Genomic DNA, 14,583 nt, shown 5'->3' on the forward strand with positions numbered 1-14,583 from the left:
ACTCCACCACAGACTCTGGTGGCGCCAGAGGACAGGAGATGTACAGTTTCCCAAAACAAACTCAGTAGTTTTGAGCCAGTAATTCCAACCGCAGTGATGTGGAGCTACAGAAACAAGACCAGCGACAAAACTATTAACCATTCAGATGTATTTCTAAAGGAAATTCAGCAGAGGTTTTTAAATCGCTTTTGACCAATGTTTGAGATATTTCATGGGACAGTGTGGTCGAAGTGGTGTACATGTACTTTCAAAGGGTGCTTGGTAAAATGCCTGAAGCAAACTTATCATCAACAATGAAACCATGGAATAAATGGACAGAAAGAGTGTGGATACAGATAGAGGCTGAGAATCTGAAGGGGAGGAATTGAAAAGCTGTGTCGAGGCACAAATGGGTAACATTTTGAAAAAGTGTGCACAAAAAGTTGTGCCCACTGCCCAGTCCATCACCGGCTCTGACCTCCAGCTCTGACCTCCCCGCCATCGAAGGGATTTACCGAAATCGTTGCATCAAAAAGGCAGTCAGCATAATCAGAGACCCACACCACCCGGGCCTCACATTCATTTCACCCCTGCCATCGGGAAGAAGATACAGGAGCCTGAAAACTGTAACGTGCAGGTTCAGGGACAGCTTCTTCCCAACAGCTATTTGGAAATTAACACTACAACCTCAAATCAGCTGAATAGACTATTATTGTTATTATTGCACTATTATTGGGTTTTATTGTGTGTGTATGTATGTGTGCATCTACAACAGAGAGATGAAGGAAAGAATAGTACAAGTACAGAGCTAATCTTCCAGACATTTCAGTTCTCTGTCTCGCTCTCTCTCTGACATCTCCATCATCAACACTTTTGTATAAGCCTGAGGAACAGCACAACATCTTCTCACCCGGCCTTCCTGACTCAGCATTGAGGCCAATATTTTCAGACCATAAGCAATTCCAACATGTTTAATCCAGATTCCCTATACCCCCCCACATTCCTCTGGTAAATTCAATCAGTATACGTCCCAATTACTCAACTTTTATTTCTTCTGTTGCTTTGCTTGCTCTCATGCAATTATCTCTTATCTTGTGCTCTCAAACTTCTTTTCCTTTAATCCCTTCTGGCTTTCACTCCATCCATGTCCCTTCCTTCCTTCTGCCTTCCCCTTTCCCCTAGATCTGTGGCTGAGAAGTTGTTTTTCCTCTGACTCTCCGGAGAAATTATCTGACTATCTCTGAATCATTAGTGGGTGATGCCCCACCTAGCCCACAGCCCGTGGTCTGACCTAACCCTGCTCTCCCCCATTCAGATAGAGTTAGAGAGTCTGAAAGAGCGATAGTGTGATTCAATGATTCAAAAATTAATTGGAGCTGAAAACTAGGGTGAAACAAATATTGAGACTCTGGAAACAGCGGTCCTTCTCGATAACTGGTTGAATCCTTCAGGTGTGAGGTGCTCTGAAAGCAGCCGTACCTGGCGTAGGTGTGGCTCCACCATCATGGTGTTCACACAAGCCGCATTCCTGTTCATCACTGCAGTTGTACAGCGCCCTGGTGAGACCACACCTATTGTTTGCAGTTTTGGTCACCAAATTTGAGGAAGGACATTCTTGCTATTGAGGGAGTGCAGCGTAAGTTCATGAGGTTAATTCCCAGGATGAGCGGGTCTGTCATATGTTGATCGAATGGAGTGACTGGGCTTGTATACACTGGAATTTAGAAGGATGTGAGGGGATCTTATTGAAACATATTAGATTATTAAGGGATTGGATACGCTAGAAACATGTTCCCGATGTTGGGGTGTCCAGAACCAGGGGCCACAGTTTAAGAATGTATTGCTGACTGTGTGAGCAGTTGCTATCACTGGAAGACAATTATCTTGTTGCCAATCATAACTTGCATCCTCAACAGAAACTATTGGAATTGGAAAGGCAGCTGTTTCTGATGAAATGCATGGCTCAACAATGCATGTTCACCAAGAATTCAAAAGCTAACATTGCTTGTAATGAAGCTATCCTTTGATCGTTATCAGTATGGGTCAGTATTAGTTTAGTACAGTGAAGAGCGTTGCTGCTTTTTTCTTCCAAAGACGGGTTGGGTGAAGATTTGAGCTTGAGTCCCTGCAAATTGTCCAGAGTCCCAAATGTTTCTCCCATCTGTGATAAATGCCTATCTCAAAACGCTACTATAGTACACTCTTTTGTCTCTTGCATAAAACTTCAAAAATTCTGGTATGAAATTTTTGGAATTTTTACAAAACTATTTGAAATAAAATTGAAGCCCAATACAGAACTGATTATCTTTGGATCAATGGAAGACGGATGTAAGCTGACTTCATTTCAAAAATGTCTACTTAATTATGGCTTGATAACGGCAAAAAAACATACTTAAATTCTGGAAAAATGCACCCACACCGACGCTCAAAATGTGGATTTCAAACATGTTGGAAATGTTACACCTTGAAGATATGAGATTCCTCCTATCAGGCAAATCAGACCAATTCTTAAAGATTTGGTCTCCATTTATCGACTTATTACAAGTATGTGGTGCAACACAACCTTAGAAATGAATTGTGTCATAACCAGGTGAAGGGTGGGTAAAGATACGAAGGAGGCATATCCCTTTCAATTTCTCTCTTTTTTTTTCCCCTTTCGCTTTCTCTCTCCTCTATTCTTTCTCTTTCTGCTTATTTCACATCACCTTCTTTCCTTTTTCGAGCTATATAATATTCTCTATCTCTATATTTCTTGCACTTCTTACTCTTTTTTTTTCTACTATTAAATTTAAAATAAGAAGTTGTACATGAAATGTAATATGTTATTTATGTCTTATATTATTGTACATCACTTCTAATAAAAATATTTATTAAAAAATAAATAAAATTGACCAGAGTCCACAATCCCGGCAACAAGAATGTATCGGAGCCGACAGGATGAAATATAGGGTTCAGGAGTGGGTTGGTGGAGCGATGCCAGCATGAATCACCTCTCAGACCACTGCCCAGCTCACCACACAGCTAACTGGTTTATTTAGTTTGTTTTGTTGACTTAAGTGAATACATTTAATTAATTTCTAAAATGTTTCAAACGATTCTACCACCCACACATAATAATGTAAACTAACTAACTAATAAATTACAGTGGCTAATTAACCCATCGACCTGCACATCTTTGGGATGTGGGAGGAATCTGGAGCACCCAGGTTAAACCCAAGCAGTCACAGGCAAACATACAAATTCCACATAGATAGCACTGGAAGTCAGGATTAAACTGCAACTGTGTGGCAGCAGCTCTACCCACTGCACCATTGTACATTGTTGAAGTATTCATCCACTGTGCATCCACGGAAGAAGAGAGAAAATACTGAAGCTGCTAAATTAAGGCAGATGCTCATTTCAATAATATCTAATCCCTAATTACATCCCACTCATTTCTTTGGCCCCAAAAATCTCATTCCTTCAAAACATAATTGTTGGAGATTTTAAACTAAATAAAAACCTAATGTCAAATATGAACATCAAACAACGAAAAGATTTCAATCTTGCTGCAAGTGAAATAAGTTATCCAGGAAGCAGTGCCTAACGCCAAACTAAAGCAGCAAATGGACCAACACTGTAGACAGTGGACCAGATAAAAAAAGTCCCATGTCAGGAGTCCCACACCAGGCAATCCCACTGGAAAATTGAGCTGCACTATCAAGGACAGACAGGTTGATGCAAAAGCAATGACTGGGTGAACTCCTCTAGATCACTGACATGCAAAACAACTCACAAAGAAAATAGAGTGTAGAGTCATAGAGTGATACAGTGTGGAAACAGGCCCTTCGGCCCAACTTGCCCACACCGGCCAACATGTCCCAGCTACACTCGTCCCTCCTACCCGCATTTCTTCCATATATGTTCAAACCTGTCCTATCCATGTACCTGCCTAACTGTACATATTTAATATGTATTTTAAATATTGGGATCGTCCCTGCATCAACTACCTCCTCTGGCAGCTTGGTCCATACTTCCATATAACCATATAACCATATAACAATTACAGCACGGAAAAAGGCCATCTCGACCATTCTAGTCCGTACCGAACACGTATTCTCCCCTAGTCCCCTAAACCTGCGCTCAGACCATAACCCTCCATTCCTTTCCCGTCCATATAACTATCCAATTTATTTTTAAATGATAAAAACGAACCTGCCTCCACCACCTTCACTGGAAGCTCATTCCACAAAGCCACCACTCTCTGAGTAAAGAAGTTCCTCCTCATGTTAGCCCTAAACTTCTGTCCCTTAATTCTCAAGTCATGTCCCCTTGTTTGAATCTTCCCTACTCTCAGTGGGAAAAGCTTATCCACGTCAACTCTGTCTATCCATCTCATCATTTTAAAGACCTCTATCAAGTCCCCCCTTAACCTTCTGCGCTCCAAAGAATAAAGCCCTAACTTGTTCAACCTTTCTCTGTAACTTAGTTGCTGAAACCCAGGCAACATTCTAGTAAATCGCCTCTGTACTCTCTCTATTTTGTTGACATCCTTCCTATAATTAGGCGACCAAAATTGTACACCATACGCCAGAATTGGCCTCACCAATGCCTTGTACAATTTTAACATTACATCCCAACTTCTATACTCAATGCTCTGATTTATAAAGGCCAGCACACCAAAAACTTTCTTTACCACCCTATCTACATGAGATTCCACCTTCAGGGAACTGTGCACAGTTATTCCCAGATCCCTCTGTTCACCTGCATTCTTCAATTCCTACCATTTACCATGTACGTCCTATTTTGATTTGTCCTGCCAAGATGTAGCACCTCACACTTATCAGCATTAAACTCCATCTGCCATCTTTCAGCCCACTCTTCCAACTGGCATAAATCTCTCTGTAGACTTTGAAAAATCTACTTCATTATCCACAACCCCACCTATCTTAGTATCATCTGCATACTTACTAATCCAATTTACCACACCATCATCCAGATCATTGATGTACATGACAAATAACAGTGGACCCAACACAGATCCCTGTGGCACCCCACTAGTCACTGGCCTCCAACCTGACAAACAACCATCCACCATTACTCTCTGGCATCTCCCATTCAGCCACTGTTGAATCCATCTTGCTACTCCACCATTAATACCCAACAATTGAACCTTCTTAACCAACCTTCCGTGAGGAACCTTGTCAAAGGCTTTACTGAAGTCCATATATACAACATGCACTGCTTTACCCTCATCAATTTCCCAAGTAACCTCTTCAAAAAATTCAAGAAGATTAGTCAAACATGACCTTCCAGGCACAAATCCATGTTGACTGTTCCTAATCAGACCCTGTTTATCTAGATGCTTATATATATTATCTCTAAGTATCCTTTCCATTAATTTGCCCACCACTGACGTCAAACTAACAGGTCTACAATTGCTAGGTTTACTCTTAGACCCCTTTTTAAACAATGGAACAACATGCGCAGTACGCCAATCCTCCGGTACTATTCCCATTTCTAATGACATTTGAAATATTTCTGTCATAGCCCCTGCTATTTCTACACTAACTTCCCTCAATGTCCTAGGGAATATCCTGTCCGGACCTGGATACTTATCCACTTTTATATTTCTCAAAAGTGTCAGTAATTCCTCTTCTTTGAATCTCGTAGTTTCCATAGCTACTCTACTTGTTTCCCTTACCTCACATAATTCAATATCCTTCTCCTTGGTGAATACCGAAGAAAAGAAATTGTTCAATATCTCCCCCATCTCTTTTGGCTCTGCAGATAGCTGTCCACTCTGACTCTCTAATGGACCAATTTTATCCCTCGTTATCCTTTTGCTATTAATATAGCTGTAGAAACCCTTTGGATTTACTTTCACCTTACTTGCCAAAGCAACCTCATATCTTCTTTTAGCTTTTCTAATTTCTTTCTTAAGATTCTTTTTACATTCTTTATACTCCTCAAGCACCTCATTTACTCCATGCTGCCTATAATTATTGTAGATCTCTCTCTCTTTTTCCGAACTGTGTCCAATTTCCCTTGAAAACCATGGCTCTTTTCAATTTTTACTATTTCCTTTCAACCGAACAGGGACATAAAGATTCTGTACTCTTAAAATTTCACCTTTAAATGTCCTCCATTTCTCTTCCACATCTTTCCCATAAAACAAACTGTCCCAATTTACTCCTTTTAAATCCTTTCGCATCTCCTCAAAGTTAGCCTTTCTCCAATCAAAAATCTCAACCCTAGGTCCAGTTCTGACCCTCTCCATAATTATATTGAAACTAATGGTATTGTGATCACTGGTCCCGAACTGTTCCCCAACGCATACCTCTGCCACCTGACCAGTCTCATTTCCTAACAGGAGGTCCAGCACCGCCCCTTCTCTAGTAGGTACTTCTATGTATTGCTGCAAAAAACTATCCTGCACACATTTTACAAACTCCACCCTTTGTGTAAAAAGTTTACCCCTCAGATTCCTATTAAATGTTTTCCCCTTCACCTTAAGGCAAGTCCATGTCCTCTGGTCCGCGATACTCTGGGCAAGAGACTCTGTGCATGTACCCGATCTATTCCTCTCATGATCTTATACACCTCTCTAAGATCACCTCTCATCCTCCTGCGCTCCAAGGAATAGAGTCCCAACATACTCAACCTCTCCCTATAGCTCACACCCTCTAGTCCTAGCAACATTCTCGTAAATCTTCTCCGTACCATTTCCAGCTCGACATGTTTTTTCCTATAACACGGTGCCCATAACTGAATACTTTAAAATCGGCCTCACCAACGTCTTATACCACTGTACCATGACTTCCCAATTTCCATACTCAATACTCTGGCTGATGAAGGCCAATGAAGGCTGTTGTGCCAAAAGCCTTTTTGACCACTTTATCTACCTGCGACTCCACCTTCAAGGAACTATGCACCTGCACTCCTAGATACCTCTGCTCTACAACACTACCCAGAGCCCTACCATTTACTGCGTGGGTCCTGTCCATGTTAGACTTTCCAAAATTCAACATCTCACATTTCACTGCATCACATTCCATCAACCATTCCTCTGCCCACCTGGCCAATCGATCAAGATCATGCTGCTATTTTTCACAACCATCTTCACTATCCGTAAAAGCAACCACTTTTGTATCATCAGCAAACTTGCTAATCTTGCCACAACTCTCCGAATTGTGTATTGTGGCTGTATATGTTGTTTTTGTTTCATGCTTGTTTTAATTGTATGGTGTCATGCTTGTTTTAATTGTAAGGTGTCCTTGAGAGACCTTAAAGGCGCCCTATAAATAAAATGTATTATTATTATTATTATTATTATTATGTATGTCCTCATCCAAATCATTGATGACAAACAATAATGGGACCAGCAGCGAACCCTGTGGCACACCACTAGTCACAGGCCTCCAGTCCGAGAAACAACCATCCACCACCACCTCTGATTCTTTTCCTGAAGCCAATTTTCTATTCATTCAGCTATCTCTCCCTGGATCCCATGCAATCTAACCTTCCAGAGCAGCCTACCATGCGGAACCTTGTCGAATGGTTTGCTGAAGTCCATATATACAACATCTACAGCTCTGCCCTCATCGACCTTTTTGGTCACGTCTTCAAAAAACTCAATCAGATTTGTGAGACATGATCTCCCACGTACAAAACCATGCTGATTAAGGGCCTGTCCCACTGACGCGACCTTTCAGCAACTGTCTTCGACCTCCAAGCTCAACGGCACTCGCCTGAAAAACCTCGAGCTGGATCGACCGTCAGCGAGGAAACCGCAAACTGGATCGACCGACCGCGCACACACACATGCACACAAACACATCGCAAAGGCAGGGGCCAGGGAAAGTGGGGAGCGCTGTCTGAAATTCACATCTGCGATGAACAGAAAGGTAAAAGACGGCTGCACAGTGTATGGTAAGTCCTTTAGAGAGTGCGGAGGGGGGGGGGGGCAAGAGAAGGGGAGAGAGGGGGAGAGAAGGGGAGAAGGGGGGGAGAAGGGGGGAGAAGGGGGGGAGAAGGGGGGGAGAAGGGGGGGAGAAGGGGGGGAGAAGGGGGGGAGAAGGGGGGGAGAAGGGGGGGAGAAGGGGGGGAGAAGGAGTGGAGACACTTTTAAGAAGCCAGACAACTTTTTAATAAAGTTTAGCAGGCATTTAACATTACCGGTCAGTTTTCCTTGGTCCTGAAAACTCCAATGAGCCAATTGTCAGTGAAGGAGATTGCCTACGGCTGCCCTCGACTGCCTGTAACTACATAGCGACCCCAATCCACTGCACTACGAGTTCAAAAGAACCATGCTGACCAATTTTTACTCGCGGGAAGTATTTCAACATGGTGAAAAATGTTCCTCTACCAAACTGCGGCCGCGTGCATTCGGGAACTTCCCTCGAGCATGAAGGAACGTTCCAGTGACCTCATAGGACCAGGTTTCGACCATGCTGCGAGGGCAAATTCTTCTAAACTCGCAGATTAGGTCGCCGCAATGGAACAGCCCCTTTACCCCTAATCAGCCCTTGTTCGACTAAATGCCTGTATATCCTATCCCTCAGAATACTCTCTGGTAACTTTCCAACTACAGATGTTAAGTTCACTGGCCTACAGTTCCCAGCATTTTCCCTGCAGCCCTTCTTGAATAGAGGCACCACATTTACCACCCTCCAGTCTTCCGGCACCTCTCCCGTATTTAAAGATGACTCGTAAATTTCAACCAGGGCTCCCGCAATTTCCTCTCTGGTTTCCCACAATATCCTCAGATATATCAAATGCATGAATTGTTGTAAAATAATTTTATTTAGATCAACAATATATTAGACAATAATATACAGAAATGAACAGAATTTTACAAACAGTAGAATCTCCTAGTTATGCACAGTCAGGAGCTCCAGGCCCCTGTCCTTGTATATAGGCAAGTGCAGTACAGGTGACAGTGTCTTGTTTATTCTGAATGCAGTCTTCTTATGTTCACACTGAGTTCAGATGCTCAGGAGTTTCATTCATGGTTAGTATCTCCCACTTGAGTCCTCATTCTGTTCCTGGAATGGACACAACCAAAATATTTGTATTTTTGTTGTGGACTGAGCTTACTCTGTCTTAAGTCTTTAAATCATTGGTTTTAATGATGATGAAATAACTCAAAGCCTCTGTTTACACTTACTTTTGAAGACTCCTCCAGAGATAATTCTGTTGACTTGCTTTTAATCTGTTTGACGACAGATATTTACAATTTTAGGTTTGTCTCTAAACACAAAGTTTAAATAGATTGAGTTTGTAACTGGGTAAAGGAATCACTTTAAAATTTAGATTTGCAAATCACTGATAAATGCAGATTAGACATATCACAATCTGAAGTGGAGCCAAATATTGATATGTCTCTGAGATCAACTAGTGGTGAATTATTCCATTAATTAATGGATAAAAATTTCCTGATTAAACTTACATTGGAACTTTCATTGGAAGACTCCTCAATTGATGTCTCTTTTGACTTGTCTTTTACCTACATGAAAATATTAATTTTTATATGTTCAACATTTTAAATGATAAGGAATGTGAAGAAACCTTTGGACAAAATGATGAAGATCCTAAATATATCAGGGCATATTAGAGATTCAGTGCGGGAGTTGAAAAGACCTCACAAAAACATTTAATATCTGCAGCTCAACAACGGTCAATAATGTCTAGATAAATGGGGAGTGGGGTCAGTGGGGTAATGAATGGTATCAACCCCCTTCCCATGCATTAGCATTGGGTATATTAACGTTGTTCTTCACCAACACATTGACTCTGTTGTTGGTGATTGGTACAGACATTGCTCTTATGAGGCGTTGCAACAATCCTGTTGATACCCAGCTTACTTTTTCTATGAAGAGAAACAACCGCATCCTTTGTATTGGAGCCAAACTCAACAATCCCCCCCGCAGCCCGACCCTCCCACAGGAATCAAACCTGAATCACTTTCTCAATGCATTGAGTTACAATAAATGCTGTCTCTTGCTTTATTTTAACATATTTGAACCCAAGATATTAAACATTTTTACACGTAGTCAAGATCAGCAAGATCAACTGAAAACTTTTCTATTTCTACGCACATTCTCTGGATCCTCCAGTGATATCTCTGCTGATTTGGATTTGTCCTGTTTGGAAATAATGTTTATATATTTAGTTGAGGATACTAATTAATAATTTTGAAAATATATGAATTGCTGTCAAACTCCTGAAATAATCACCTCTTTCTCACTCTCTCCGCAGAGTTACTGCCACATACTCTTAACTTTACCTTATTTAATTATTCCATTATGCCCCTGTCCCACTTAGGAAACCTGAACGGAAATCTCTGGAGACTTTGCACCCCACCCAAGGTTTCCGCGCAGTTCCCGGAGGTTGCAGGTGGTTGCCGGAGTTTGCAGGTAGTGGAAGCAGGTAGGGAGACTGACAAAAACCTCCGGGAACCGCACGGAAACCTTGGGTGGGGCGCAAAGTCTCCAGAGGTTTCCGTTCAGGTTTCCTAAGTGGGACAGGGGCATTATTGTACTTCATTTTGCACTACAGTCTTCTATGTGTTTACTATTATTTTTACTATATGTATCTTATTTGCCTCGGTGGCTTCCTGTGATCAAGGAATTTAATTGCACCCTGGTGTATATGGTGTAAGCTTTTCACTGTACCTCAGTACACATGACAGTAAATTAAACTGAACTGAAACTGAACTATAAGACAATAATCTGTATCGGTGATTGTAAATTACAAGCATGCACAAGTCTTAAATATTGAATGATAATAGATTCATTCTTAGCTCTGGACATTCGAGTTTTGTGGTTTAGAGCTAGCAGAGCAAGCCATTCCCAAATGTTAATTCAATGATGCAGTGTTGGACTGAGGAAACTCAACTAAAAGTCTCACTTTCAAGAGACAGTTAGATTTAGCTTTTGAGGCTAAAGGAATCAAGGGATATGGGGAAAAAGCAGGAACAGGGTACTGATTTTAGATGATCAGCCATGATCATATTGAATGGTATTGCTCGCTCGACGGGTTGAATGGCCTACTCCTGCACCTATTTTTCAATATTTCTATGTTTCTCTACGGTGCCCCAATTCAAAATAGTGGTTGCAAAGCAGCTGTGCAGAGTCAATAGATATTCCTATAGCAGGTAGCACAGGCAGCAATTGCATTTGCTAAGAAATCTAGAGATTGTGTCAAAATCTCAAAATTAGAATTGAATTGAGGAGGAACTTCTTTACTGGGAGGTGGACTTTGGAACTCTCCACCCCAGAGAGCCATGGAGGCTCAGTCACTGAGTTCAGTCAAAATGGAAATTGAGAGGATTTTGTCAGTTTGAGGAATCAAGGGTTACAGTGTAAGTTTAGTAAAGTAGCGTTGAGGTGGAAGATAAAATTCAAAGACCAGGCAGTATCACCCTCCCACTCCCCGCATGGCCTCTCTGTCCTGGGTCTCCTCCATGGCCAGAGTGAGCAACACCGGAAATTGGAGGAACAGCACCTCATATTCCGCTTGGGGAGCTGCATCCTGCGGGCATGAACATTGAATTCACCCAATTTTGTTAGCCCTAGCTGTCTCCTCCCCTTCCTCAGCCCTCGGGTTGTCTCCTCCCATCCCTCAGCCCCCCGGGCTCCTCCTCCTCCTTTTTCCTTCCTTCTCCCTGCCACCCCTATCAGTCTGAAGAAGGGTTTCGGCCCAAAACGTTGCCCATTTCCTTCGCTCCATAGATGCTGCTGCACCCGCTGAGTTTCTCCAGCATTTTTGTGTACCTTCGATTTTCCAGCATCTGCAGTTCCTTCTTGAACACCTAGTGTCCTCTCTTCCATGGTTTGTAACAAACATATTATGAGAGAAAATCTTTCCACTCCACATTAACGTCGGTCACTTTATCAGCAAAATATTCCACTCGGCTTTTGCAAAACCCCATCTCCTGTGAAAATAAAGCAAAATAGAGGGAAATTATTGATGACTCCAAAGTCAACTCTGAATCTGAAAAGTGGTTATGATATAACCCAATTCCCAGCCTTTTTTTCAATATAATGTATGTATGGGTCATTTCTATGAAATTAAAGCTTTTTCTATGATGTTACCCAATACACACAGAGGATTAAATTAATATATAACTCTGGACTCACAGCAATGTGTTTAGGATGGAAGGTGCAACTGGGACCATCAAATTCCTGTCCAGAATTCTTGGAGCAAACGGATTCTTTCAGAGAATGTTAAATCCACATTGTAGGACAGTTTACCTGTGCGATAGGTCTGATGAAAAGAAAATAGTTTATTAATGCATCGATATATCTGGTGTTCTTACACTGATCAGATAAAGTGTAGAACTACACAATTCTTTATATTCATCATGTGATTTATCCTGCTGGTGCCAGTATCATCGTCCATAATGAACAAGAGACTTGAGTTACACAAAGGTAAAATGGCTGCATTGTTATATAAATCCACAATTTGCAGGAATATTTACTTTTTGGAGGAAACTGGCAAATAAGATTGAAGATTTCGGAGTGAATTAAATTCCAAATCAAAGTTTGGTAGAAATTCTAACTTTAAATTAAAAACATTGGTCCAGCCTGAACTTCAAGTCTCAGACTGAATTAGGATTTAAATTCCTGATCTGCTATTCTTTGAAAAAAAGTATGCAATATATAATACTGAGCATGTTCAGTAATTAAACACATATAATTAGATCTGAGCATAACACAGAAAACCTTATTCATTTAATTAACTCTCAACCCAGAATAGCCAATACAGGTCATCAGGAAACTTGTTCCCAGCAGAAAAATCCATCAGTCCCAATCCCCCTCTCTATATTTCCTTGCAACCCTGCAACTGATTCTACTCTAGCAGTCTCCCTTTGATTCTTTTTGCCATTAACTTACACTGGGAATAATTTATAGTAGTCAATCAACTTGCACTCAAATGCATCCTTACATAGCCTAATGTGTGAAACATAATTATTTACACTTACATTTGGTGCACCTCTCCTGCTGATCACACACAGGTTGGTGATCTCGGTGATATCATTCAGTTTTGCAACTGAGGCTCTCAGAGCATCCTTGGTGCTTGGCACTCCTGCAGAGAGAGAAGGAAAGTTGTACAAGACATTCAAACAAGCGCCGGTGAAGTATTTTTACATGTTGATGAATTATCACTGACTCATTACCAGTAACTCATTGCTTTCTGAGGCCCTCCCTCTCCCCAGTACCTACCTGGGCAGTGGAGGATCTGCACGGCAGCGATGGCAAGGAGGAAGGATTTCATTCTGCTACGTGTGGTATCAGCCGGCTGTGTTCTCAGATTAAAGTTGCTGCTTCTCTCTCTCGATCTGCCTTCACCTCCCTGCCTTCGGTCTTTATACCCTGCACCTCAACCACATTCAAACACTGGCTCATGTTTGCTCAATGTGTTAATCGTGGACACCGGAACCAGATGAAAGGTGGACTGTGATTACGGGCAGAGCTTCCTCCAAATAGCATCATCATGTATAGATTTGGTGGGAAAAGCATGAAATCATGTTTTATGCCTCAGAATATGAAATTGTATGTTCACAGAGTAGAAGAAACAATCAACTCTAATTTATACAGAGCTGCCCCTTGTATATAAATTAATTTGTGATCATTTATTTGCAGTGCACTGCTATTGTCCCAGGAATGTCCAGGAATTTCCAGTGACTCAGTGGATCAGGCAACATCTGTGGAGGGAAGGTCCGAAGACTTTTCAGGTCAGGCCCTTCATCTGGTCTGAAGAGTGAAGGAAATATACGCAGCATAAAAGTTGAGGATGTGCAGGCAGATGAAAGTTAGAACCAAGTGAGGAGGGATAGATTGGTGGATGAAGTTAGGTGGGCAGAAGGCTCTGCAGTCTCCTGTGTCAACATGTTTAGAGCAGTTGTGGCTGCTGAAGGTACAGCCATTCCTTATCAATCCCATGCACTAGGAAGATGTGCCCATCATGGATGTCCTCACCCTCTTACTCATTATGCCAAGGAAACAGGAACCTGTGTCAACAAAGAGGATATGTTTGGGATCCAGGTCAGCAAGCACCAGGTCAAGATCAAGTTGAGGGTGGACGTTAAAGGAACCTTCATCCACCTACCATCAGTGCTCAATATCGGGGGGGGAATCGAGGGTATACGGTGCATGCAGGACAGCCCAGGGTGTGTCGCAACTGCAATAACCTTGGACATCTGGTGACCCAATACAGCGCTGACATTTGCAAGAACTGCTAGATGGAAGGCCAGCAAACCAAGGACTGCAAGGAAAGCAAGTGTTGCAATCTATATACAGAAACAGCCTATCTCTAGAGTGCCCGCCATAAAAGGGACTGCTACACACAGGCGAGACGAGGGGAAGCTGTCAACAACACCCTAGGAATGTCAACACCACAGACTCCAGCAGAAACCTAGACCTGGATGAGTGAGGAAAATCTGACCACCTCAATTTCTCAATTTGAGGCACAAAGCCCCAGCCCCTTCCCCAACTGGAAATGTTGATGGAAGAGGGAGTTACAAAAGAACAAGATAGGGAGTGGCAAATGGTGGTGAAGAGGGAATGACCACCAAAATGCAACTGGTTGGTGAGAACCGGGCATGTAAGGATCCCAGCA

The sequence above is a fragment of the Amblyraja radiata genome, chromosome 7 (assembly GCF_010909765.2).
Source record: "Amblyraja radiata isolate CabotCenter1 chromosome 7, sAmbRad1.1.pri, whole genome shotgun sequence".
Taxonomy (NCBI): Eukaryota; Metazoa; Chordata; class Chondrichthyes; order Rajiformes; family Rajidae; genus Amblyraja; species Amblyraja radiata.